The sequence below is a fragment of the Pinus tabuliformis genome, chromosome 6 (genome assembly GCF_031772625.1).
Source record: "Pinus tabuliformis cultivar Carrire ecotype Pingquan chromosome 6, CPIR1, whole genome shotgun sequence".
NCBI lineage: Eukaryota > Viridiplantae > Streptophyta > Pinopsida > Pinales > Pinaceae > Pinus > Pinus tabuliformis.
Window position 1 is genome coordinate 166,734,148 of NC_142292.1, and position 12,674 is coordinate 166,746,821.

At 37.6% G+C, this 12,674-nt stretch overlaps 1 pseudogene; it reads right to left on the reverse strand.

Moving 5' to 3' along the window:
• Nucleotides 1–10,344: 10,344 nt before the first annotated feature.
• Nucleotides 10,345–10,826, reverse strand: LOC149257903 (xyloglucan galactosyltransferase XLT2 pseudogene; annotated as a pseudogene).
• Nucleotides 10,827–12,674: the final 1,848 nt, after the last annotated feature.

Genomic DNA, 12,674 nt, shown 5'->3' on the forward strand with positions numbered 1-12,674 from the left:
AAATAAATTAGGTCTGGGAAAAGCGCGCTAATAACTAGTAAAGATTATTCCGTGTTGAGATCTGCGTGAAATAGGCCAGCGCGTTGCTGCAGAACTATGCACGAACCCTCCAGATCACATCTAGACAACCTAAGGGTGTGGAAAACTTGGGATGTCTAGATGTGATCTGGAGGGTTAGCGCATAGTTCCGCAGTGTCGCACTGGCCTTTTTCGCACAGATCCCAACCTGGAATAATCTTTACTAGTTATTAGCGTGCTTTTCCCAGATCTAATCTATTTGATGAGTATTACTTAGAAAGGTCTTTAAGCAAACATTTATTAGTTTTACTTAGTTCACATACTTAGATTAACCAAAAATTCACATGTATTCAAAATGTAAGCATATGCGCATAGATCAAACAATGATATCAACCATACAAAAATCTAGATCTACAATACTTCGAATTAGCACAGAATTATCAAAGCAACTTATCTTTATTTACTTTCTTCCCCAATGCATACAGATCTACCCTGCGCACTCAAATGCAGGGATCCGCACACACAACTGCAGACTCTTCCAGGCCTCTGTGCACACAGCTGCAGAGCCTCTATCCACTACCCACACCCTTGACTCAGACTTACAGATGCTTATAGTTTGTGCTCCTCAAAAACCCATTACATTACAGATCCAAGATCATACCCAAAAGAGCTACCTTTTCCCTCATAGAGTTGTGCTCTATTTATACCTTCCTATGGTCCATAGACCGACTTACTTCCTATTATTCTATATTATTTCTTGGGCGTACAACCCTTTGACTCGATCTTTTATCTTTCGCACTCCGCATATTTCGGAGGTTTACAATATTTTTATCCTACTTTCTAGGCTATCAGACCCAAAATTGTTACGTGGGACGTTCACTACCCAACAAAGATAGTTGAATACTCCACAAAAGGAAAAGAATTAAATGGACGAATATTTCCAATCCTAGATAAAATGGATGAGAATTCTCAATGCTAGATCTAAGAGTAGTAGATTCATTTTTATTACTTAAATCCTTCTTGTCCTCAACATCACCTTTCGATTCATCACTGCCCTTCATTGCCTTATTTTTATCTAATTCTCTCCACCATCTTTCTTCTCCCCAACACCACTTTTCTTCCCTCCTACTACCACCTTCCTTCTTCTTCCTCATTTTTTCCACATCCTTCATTCCACCTTCTTATTTGTCTCCATCCTCCTATGGGATGATCTCCATGTGATTTCTAGCCTTTCTATTGAGATAATCACTAGTCTATTGGTACCCATGATTCCCTTAACAATCACCCTATGATTATTCAAATAAATATCTACATGTTACGCCCTTATTCTATTAGAATACAAAACCATTGAGGCATCAAATTAGGGTGAGTGAAGGTGATAAGTCCCGTCTCCTTTCTACTTGCAATCCAAGTGTTTTATCATTTATACTTGGGTAGACTAGGGGGAACTAGGGAAGTAAAGAAAATATATCAAAAGGAATTGATGCAAGAGAATCTCTCGCTAAGCAAGTTGTCTTATAGGCATTTGAATTCATAGATAGGTGTCGAGGACTTATAAGTACTTGTTGGAATATCATCCTAACATCTACATTTATTTTTTAGCCTAAGTATCCTTGACTTAGCCACATGCACTAAAAATCATGTTCACACTTGGTTTTCGGTAAACTAGTTCGGTGGACCAACTTTCCCTTGTTTTTTGCCTTTAAAGACTCAATATTATGGAAATATTGGTCCAACCACTTTCCTAAACCATTTAGACATCTAATTTCATGTTCACACCTAACCACACCTCATCCACTTGAGTTATTTGAGGATTGGCACCCGACATGAAGGTTCCCCCTTAAATCAAGGGATTTGGTCCCCCGAACCATTTTAGCATGTTTTAAAGTTGCCTTCCTTGGGAAATGTGCCCCTCCTCATGTTTTTTACTAGTTTTTTCCTAGTTTTCTAGATTCGGAAATTTCTATATAACCACCTCCCTTTGGAATTAGGGGGTTGGTTGCTCATGTATTACTATTGTTCATTAATTTAATACATTGATTTTATGGAGCAAATTCTTTCTCTCCTCTCTTGAATATCATCAAATTATTTGTGTTTAATTTAACTAGAATTCTAGATCTATCGGAGTTTCTACAAGAATTCTACATGGTATCAGAGCTAGTTCGAATCTAGTGGATTGTACATAGTTTTATTTGTAGGTCTAGATCATCAGGAGGCATAGCAAGTAGCAAAGGGCTTTACAGGGTAACAATGGGAACGAAAATTGAACCGACTTTTGCAGCGAAGAAGATCAAGTATTTCAATAAATTAGATGAAGAAATTGGGCTGATATGCTTATCAATTTCCATAGAACTCCTCTTTCATGTTAGTGGAGCCACTACTCCCGATGCGGTCTGGACCACATTGGAAGGACTATTTGGCAAGCAGGATGAAATGAGAGTGCATCAACTGGAGAATGAACTCATATCCCTCATTCCAAATCATTTAAGCAACCTGCAAGAATACTTCACCAAGTTTAAATCCCTCCTTGTTTAACTTGATGCATGTGGAGTCAAGAAAGAGGAAGATCAACTCATCCTTTCGATTCTCTCGAAATTAGGCCCTGAATATTCCATATTTGTATCATCTTTTCAAGCATCTAAATTAACTTAGGAAAAATAGAAAATGCCTCCATTGAATGACTTCATTGCAGCATTGACTCAAGAGTAAGCTAAGTTAGTCCAAATGGGTGCCATCAAGCGTTCAAAGAACCAAGCACTTGCAGCTACTGATGCTCCAAAGAGTAGTGGAAGAGACAAGCAAAAAGGGAAGGGTAAATTTAATGAATCGAAGAAGGAGAGACCCATACAATCTTCAGAGAGCTCTTCTTTGCCTAAGGGTAAGAAGAAGAAGGAAAGAACACTTTGCAGCTACTGTTCCAAAGGTTTTCATCCTGAAGAAAATTGCATGAGGAAAACAATCGATGAGATGGCTAAGCAATTGCAGCAGCACAATCTCACTGTGCCCGAGAATGCAAAGAAGAAGGATGATAACAGAATGGGAGATGGGAGAGGGAGAGCACGAGATGGTCATGCTTTAATGGCTATCACATCCACTCCATCAACTTGGATCCTTGATTCAGGTGCATCGAACCATATGGCTACATCAAAAGATGAATTTTCCTCCATCGAAGAAAGCACCAAATCCCCAATTTACTTGGGAGATGTCACACTCGCAAAGGTGTGTGAAGAAGGAATTGTAGACCTTGAAGGGGGCTACTTCAAAAATGTGCTTCATGTTCCCTTGCTGTCCGCAAATCTTCTCTCGATATATAAGATCACTCATTCTGGCTCTAGAAGGAAGGTGGAGTTCACTCCGGACTCTACAGTTATTACCGACATTTCCAGGGCTCATAGCTTGCACATGGAATTGCAGATCATGGTTCTCGTTTGTATTTCTTCTCCCACTTTGTTCCTAAATCTATTAGCACTATATTTCTGTCACAATCTAATGATATCAACAGGTTATGGCATGAAATATTTGGCCATATAAACTATAAGTACTTGCATCAACTCAGCAAGGAAAACATGGTAGAAGGATTGCCCGCTATTAAATTCACAAGCGGTGTATGTCAAGGATGCATTCTTGGCAAGCATCCGGAGAAAAATTTTGACAAAGGGAAGGCACAGAGAGCTTCTTCACCTCTTGGGCTGATTCACAATGACATCATGGGCCCATTCCCGCAGCCTTCAATCAGTAAGGCTAAATATGTACTCACCCTCATAGATGATTTCTCTCACTTTACTTGGGTATTTTTTCTGAAATTTAAATCGGAAGTATTTGAATGCCTTATAGAAGTTAAAGCACTTGCTGAGAATGAGTTTGGGTGTAAGATTAAGATATTCTGTACTGATAATGGGGGGAAGTATGTCAACAAAGATGTGCAACAACTTTGTATTGATGCAAGTATACAGCTACAACACACAGTGCCATATACATCGCAGTAGAATGGTGTCACGAAGAGGAAAAACCCATCATTAAAAGAGATGGCCAATTGTATGCTACAGTCCAACTCATTAGCTCCTAAGCTATGGGCTGAAGCTATTAATTGTGCAGCATACATTCAGAACCACATCCTCACAAAGCACTCAAAGACAGCACTCCATTTGAATGTTGGATCGGTAAGAAACCAGAAGTGTTGCACTTTCGCATTTTTTGGTTCACGAGCATGGGCTCACATTCCGACAGATAAAAGGAAGGCTTTGGAGCCTCAAAGGGTTGAATGTATCTTTGTTGGATATATTGACAGAGTCAAAGGATATAGATTTCTGGACGATCACATTGAAAGGCTCCTTGTAGCTCGAAGTGTGAAGTTTGAAGAAGAATCACTGCATGATTTTTCAGTAGACCCTGTCGAGGAACCGCTTGTTGCCACTGATGAGGAGGAACCCGAAACTTCTTCGAGAAATTCATAGTAGCCATCAGAGAAGCCTCTTGGGTTTGATTCAGAGGATGAGGAGTAGATCATGGCTGCTCCAACTTAGCTGCCAACTTGGGTAGAGAAAACCCTGCAAGATGTAGGTGAACTAGTCAGTGATCCTGTGGATGTGAGAAGGACTAGATCACAGTTTTTTGGGGCTCCTCAAGCCCTGGCTGCCACCGAACCATTGCTTCCCATAAATTTCTATATGACACTTGGTTCAGATCCACAGTCACACTCTAAGGCTACTGGAAACCCGCTTTGGGAGGCTGCCATGGATGAAGAGTACTCTGCTCTCATGGAAAACAACACATGGGACTTGGTTCCACTTCCGAAAGGAAGAAATCTTGTTCGATGCCGATGGATCTATCGAACAAAGATTGTTGCAGATGGTGATATTAGCAAGTACAAAGCTCGACTTGTTGCAAAAGGATACTCACAAGTACATGGCATAGACTACACAGAGACATTTGCACCTGTTGCAAAAATGGACTCCATTCGACTAGTTTTAGCCATTGCTACTTCTTGCAGATGGGAAGTTCATCACATGGATGTGAAGAGTGAATTTCTTCATGGATATCTCAAGGAGGAGATATATATGGAGCAGCCACATGGATACATTCAAAACCCTTCCCTCATTTGCAGATAAAAGAAATCTTTGTATGGCCTAAAACAAGCTCCTAGAGCCTAGTATGCAAAGATGGATTCTTTCCTACTTTCCATTGGATTCATTTGATGCAAATATGATCTGAATGTTTATTTGTTGCAACATGATGATTCCCTTCTATTGAATGTACTTTATGTAGATGATTTACTGATGACAGGGAACCTTACCTCAGCTATTGATTCGGCAAAATCAACATTGCACGATTGATTTTCCATGACATATTTGGGAATGTTGCACTACTTTCTTGGTCTTGAATTTTCTCAGTCTACTTCAAGGATCACGATGGCACAGTCTAAGTATGCATCAGATCTACTTGTCCGCTTTCATATGAAAGAATGCAACCCATCAGCATCTCCCTTCTTTCAGGGATCAAATTTGAGGATGCGGGTACTACACCTTTGGTGGACAGTACACTGTATCGACAGTTGGTTGGGATTTTGTTGTATCTTACTCGCACCTGACCTGATATATCTTTTGTAGTAGGAGTTTGTTCCAAATATATGTAGGAGCCCCATGAGCTTCACTGGAAAGCTGCAGAGAGAATCCTTAGATATGTGAAAGGTACTTCCAATTTTGGTATCTTTTATGCTGCAGATTGCCCACTTTCATGGATTGGGTACACAGATTCTGATTGGGCTGGCGATAGTACAAGCCGCAATTCCACCTTTGGTTATGTTTTCAGCTTTGGTTCAAGGCATTTTTGTTGGTCTAGCAAGAAGCAATCCTCGATTTCTTTATCTACAGCTGAGGCAGAGTATAGAGGTGCAGTGAATGCAGCTACACAGGTTGTTTGGTTGCAGGGGCTTCTCTCCAAGTTTGGTATTCAATATCCACTTCCGACTATCATATTTTGTGAAAATCAGGGGTCCATTCAGATATCAATTGATCCAGTTCATAGGTAGAGGACCAAGCACATCGAGATTCACATGCATTACATCCGCGAGCTGATCCATGACTGAGTCATATCACTGCAGTACTGCCCCACTGAGCAGCAGGTTATAGACATCTTCACCAAGTCTTTCATTGAAAAGAAATTTTCAGAACTAAGAGCTATGCTTGGAGTGGTGGAGACAGCTGAGTAGGCCCTTCTGGCCACTTAGCCCTTTTTTCCTCTTTTGTTGGGGGGGGGGGGGGGGGGGGGGTGGGGGTGGGGGGTATTCCCATGAGGTTTGCCCTCTTTCTTCATTTTATAACGATCTTTTATTTATTGTACCTAAGTACCTAACATGGCATCCTGCCCAGGACTCAATTTAGATAAGCGAGTTAGGATGAAGGGGGGGTGTTGGAATATAATCCTAACATCTACATTTATTTTTTAACCTAAGTATCCTTGACTTAGTCACATGCACTAAAAATCATGTTCACACTTGGTTTTTGGTAAACTAGCTCGGTGGACCAACTTTCCCTTGTTTTTTGCCTTTAAAGGCTTAATATTAAGGAAATATTGGTCCAACCACTTTCCTAAACCATTTAGACATCTAAGTGCATGTTCACACCTCATCCACTTGAGTTATTTGAGGATTGGCACACCACATGAAGATTCCCCCTTAAATCAAGGGATTTGGTTCCTCGTACCATTTTAGCATGTTTTAAAGTTGTCTTCCTTCGGAATTGTGCCCCTCCTCATGCTTTCCTCATGGTTGATAGTTGGCATAGGTTGTCTTGAGTCATTGTTGCTATTTTATGCCTCCCTTTAGCTTTTCTTAGCCTTTTCTAGTTTTTTACTAGTTTTCTAGATTCAACAATTTCTATATAACCATCTCCCTTTGGGATTAGAGGGTTGGTTTCTCATGTATTACTATTGTTCATTAATTTAATACATTGATTTTATGGAGAAAATTCTTTCTCTCCTCTCTTGAATATCAGCAAATTATTTGTGTTTAATTTAACTAGAATTCTAGATCTATCGGAGTTTCCGCAGGAATTCTACAGTACTTATAGTTCAAACTTATAGACCCAACCATGTGTAATGTAGCTTAGGCATGTATTTTAAATCTCTTAACATGCATTTTATTGGATTGTGGAAATAGGTGAAACTTTGTTTTAAAACACAATAAATTGTAGGAGCAATGGCATAAGATTAAAAAAAGGGGTTTTTACATAATTGAATGAACTTAGATCATCTTTCATTACATGATTTGGGTTGTTAACATGGTCTTGACGTGCTTTTTAATATTGATGGTGTGCATTGTGGAAATGACAAAAACCTTGTAAAAGGGAAATTTTGAAGGCCAACTAGATGTGCATTTGGAAATTAATCAAGAAAATGCACAACATGGTTTTTTGGTCAACATGGAAGACTACAAACCAACGTGGATAGTTTCCTTACATCATTCTATAATGGAGAATGCAAATCATGGAAAAAAAACATGTGATTGTTGAGTGTGTATTGCATTTGATCAAATAAGTTATCCAAGGTCAAGTGATACAAAAACAATAGAAGGGCAACTGGATTATGTTGGCACCATTAGGAAGATAATTGAGTTGAACTATAGATCCTTTGAATTTATAATTTTCTAATGTAAATATGTTATATTTTGTATAAAAAATATATGTTAAACAAGACTTAGATAGTGAATTATAGTATATTAACATGTGTAGAAATATGTTGGCATCTTATATTGAATAATTTGTGCTTCTAAAATAAGGTGAATGAGTTACCTTTCATCTTGATGTCTATGATGAAAATTGGTGATTTATTATTCAATGTACATGGGTCTAACATGGATCTAGACAAGTGATGGTTGTAGGATTTAGTACTTGCAAGTCTAAGTAAGAAGTTAATGAATATTAGATAGCATATTAAAAAAAATGCATATATCAAAATAAATTAGACTAAAAAGAGCGAAAAATAAAAAAAGAGACAAATGAAAAAAGAAAAATAATATTATGAAAGAAAAGATCAAGGAATGGAAAATGATTATTAGCCCTGTAGGCCTTCCCATTACCCCTTCTCTCGCTATTTCTTTTGGTACTTCCATTCTTAAGGGTTGTTTGGCCAAGGAGGTAAGGAAGCAGAAAGAGCCATTAGCTACATTGTAAACCAAAGATCATTGAAATAGATTCAACCACCATTTGAAGTTGATTTTCCCATTTGGGTTTCCAGGGTAAATAGCGTTAATGTGTAATTGGGTATCTCTCTATATTTCAATGTTATGTAAAGTGTTATGGGTGAGATTATTGCTATCATTTATGTCACGATATTATTGTTACCATTTATGTTATATTGTTTCTTTTGGTTGCACTCATGATTATGATGAAAAATTTCATCTTGTTATTCTCTTAAATTCACTCGAAAACCCATTTCCATTAGCAAAGTATGGATACAAATATCTCTGAAATGGCCATCTTCCAATTTGTGTGGAAGTCTAAGATTAATGGCTATCATTATTTAGCCATTACACTTATGTAGCAGGTTGCTAAATTAGTTTATTTGATTTTTTATCTTTTCCTAGGGCATACCCCTCTCCTTTGGGTAATATCATCACAATCACATGAATTTAAAGTTATTCTTGATTATCCAAGAGGCCACATGCATCCCCTAAACTAACTAAAATCCTTGCAAGCATCACCAAGAATATATACAACCATGAGGTGACTTTACAAGCCATACACAAGTTGTTTGTACATTCCTACAATATTTGACCCATGCATTGGTTTCTAGGTGATTGCATAAGTGTTGGATCATTGGTTTATTTATTTGTTGCATTCACAAGTTATTTGATTGTTGGATCATTGGCATTAGCAATAGTCAGAGCTATAGCTAAAAGCCGGTATTAAAGTTATGTTTCAAAGAAACAAATATAGGCACATTGATCCAAATTGGTTTCCTCTAAACTTTAGAATAGCAAAAAGTCTGTTAATGGTGAGGTGTGATTCAAAATTGATTTAAACAAACAAATAGAAGTAAGAATTAGTACTTACAAAAATAAGTAAGAAATTAAAAAAAATATATATATATATATATTAAAAATAATACAAATATAATTTGTTTTTAGAAGAAAAACAAAAAAATAATAAAAATAAGAATAAGAATAAAAAAAACAAATACTCAAAAACCAAAATCAAAGGCTATTAACCTTCCTATTGCCCCCGACTTTCCCTATTTCTTTGATACTTTCCCTCTTGAAAAATATTTTAACTGAGGCAATAAAAACCCATTAGTTGTATTGTAAACCAAAGATTGCCAAATAATTGAGAGACCTTTTAAAAGTGACTTTTCTATATGGATTTCCATATTAAATATCTTGTGATATGTGACAGATTATCATCTTTCTGATTGAGAGACCATTTAAAAGTGACTTTTCTGTTTGGATTTCCATAATAAATATCTTATTATATGTGACAGATTATCATCTTTCTAAGTTTTAATGTTTCGTAGAATTTGGGATGAGATTATTGCTGTCATCTATAATTGCACCCACGCCCATGATTATGATGAATAGTTTCATCTTGCAATTTTCTTAAATTCATTTTAAAAATAATTTTCGGGTACCAACCACTTTGAATGACCGCCATCCACTTCCCCTTAAAGTCTGAGATCAATCGATATCATTATTAAGCCATTCCACTTTTGTAGAAAGTTGTTAAATTGACAAATTTGTAGAAAGTTGTTAGATTGACTAATTTGAGTACATTTACAGTTAAGCAAATTTAAGGTTATTTTGGTTGGGCCGAAAATAACAGGTTTATTAATGGCCATATGTATGGGGTTGTGTAAGTCCACTACTGCAGTTATTTAACTATGAGTATATATAGCTCCCGTGCATTTACAATTTATAAACAAATTAGTTATGTGTTATTGACCCTTAATTATCTAACAAAATATACATGCGCTGAACCAATGAAAATCAGTGCACCAAATAGAATGAAAAATATTCAATTGAAACTTTCAATTTACGAAGGCAAATTCTCCAACAGCTTTGAGTGGATTCTCAATTTACACAATGCAGTTTTGATCTATAACACTTGATTTATTGGACATTCAATTTAAAAGACAAATTTTTCCAAACCGCTTTGAGTGGATTCTCATTTATACAACACTTTTCCATTAGTTTACATTTTGATAGTCCCCTGAATTTAATACTATTGTTGCTAAATGTGGATTCTATCATCATAACTGAATAATTCAATCCCGAATTCTTTCTGGAAATCTAATTTGATGCGACCATAAAATAAATAAACAAGGAGTTCACACATTTTACAGTTGATTCCAGAACTGGTTACTCATGATTCTGCGAAGCACACCTTCAATGCTGAGATCGAAGGCATCCTTTGGAAAAATCTCACCGTCATCTTTTTCTGCATAATTCATGTAAAGCAAACTGGGTATAAGCTTAATGATCTTTCCCTGCATTTTCTTGATTTTGTCCTTAGAATAACTACTCAATACGTCCTCGATTTTGAGGGTGTTTCTGGAATTCACCAATCTCTCCTCTGCAATAATAATAGAGTAGGTTTCTGGGTCTGAAGGAAGATGCCATGTGTATTGCTCATACGCAAAATCCCTTTTGAAAAATACAGGTATACACCCAGCTATCAACCCATGGAAAGTTGATCGCCGGGTTAGGGAATTCCCGGGTGGTTGCAGGCAGAAATTGGCCTTCAGCAATTGGCCTTCAGCAATTCCTGCATCAGGGCCTCCGGCCTGTCACTACACTGCATCTTAGTGCAATTCACCATCAGGCATTTCGAAGGCTCCATGCATTGCTCAATAACGGCACGCCGGATTGCCAGACCCCGTCACGCGGAACCCACGAACGCAAACAAGAAATCCCGCCTCGCAGATGCCACAGTCTCTCTCCATTCCTTCAATTCCCGCTGCGAATTCAAAAATGTTTTATTTGTTTACCATACCTCTCGTTTATTTCTATTTTTATTAATTTACCATACCTCTTTTACAAATATGGTATTTGGCCCATAGGATTCACTTAAATAAAACCTCTTTCTTGAGCCTTCATAAATAGAACGAGGGTTATGGACTAAATATAAAAGGAGGTTTTATTTATTTATCATAAGTCTAGTTTATTTATATTTTTATTTATTTACCATACCTTTTGAGTAAGTATAAAAAGACGTTTTATTTATTTACCATACCTCCACTTTACTTATATTTTTATTTGTTTGCACCCTTGCATGTACATAAGGTGACTTATGGAGTAAATATAAAAAATGTTTTATTTATTTACCATACCTCTCATTTATTTATATTTTTATTAATTTACCATACCTCTTTTAAATATGGTGTTTGGGCCTTTGGCCCATAGGATTCACTTAAATAAAACCTATTCTTGAAAATGGGCGAATGGAAGGTTGTAATTCCTAATTTCAAGGGCTAAATTTACCTTTTTTACCCTCTCCCTTAAAATAAGGTGGGATATTTGAGGTGATTTGTAAAAATGTACTATGATACAAAATATTCGCCCACTAAAAATTTAAAACAGCTTAATTTCGCCAAAGGACGAACATTCGCCCCTAAAATTTTCTATGCCAGGAAGGGACCATGGACAGTTAATTTCTTACAATTTCGGAGGAATAGGGCACTATGCCCATGATTGTACCAACCCGATGAGGATATCCTGTTCGTACTGTGCTCAGTTTGATCATGAAACAGTAGATTTCCCTACGTTGATCACACAGATGTGCGAAAAAAAGGGTATTCTAGCCTCCTCTGACTTAGAATATACAAATAATGAGGTCTGAATCATGCGAAGAAGACCCGAATGTGAACATGATGCTCATAAGTGGTGTGACCATGGGGGAGGATAAGGGGAAGCAGCCCAAGGAAGATACATGGGTTCTCAAGGCTCCAGCAAAGGAACCTGAGTTTGACTTAGAACGCACAAAGGAGACGTTCATGGAAGCTAAGAAGATCTTCGCAGAGGCCTCCACTTCAGGTAGTAAGGATCAACCAGAGCCAGGAATGGATCCTTTAATGCTTACTACATTTTTGGAGACATGAATGAAACTACTGCGCGACAAAAAGGCAGTTAAGGTACTACAGGAGCTGATCACCAGGTGCGCGGGGTTAGGAGAACCACACGTAGTTTGGAAATTGGGAAAGCATGCATTGAGCAGAGGGAGGGAAATGAGATTGACTGTGCAGATTAGTGAGTATGAAATGGATCAGGTAATCCTAGATCTGGGTTCGGACGCGAATGTGTTACCAAAGAAAACATGGGAATGCATGAGCAGGCCTGAGTTACAGTGGTCCCCTATTCAATTACGAATGGTGAACCAACATAAGATTTTTCCCATGGGAAGGTTGTAAGGGGTAACAGTTGATATTGAAGGCACGAGCACACAAACGGATTTTGAAGTGATAGAGATTGTCGATGACAGCAATCCCTATCCTGCGTTGTTAGGAATAGACTGGGCCACCGATATGAACAGAGTCATCAACCTGAAGAAGCGAAAGATGATATTTGAGAAAAAGTCATTACAAATAGTAGTCCCACTAGACCTAGCCGAAGGAGCACGCTACACTGAACCAATACACGACGATGAGATGTATTGTATTAACAAGATAAA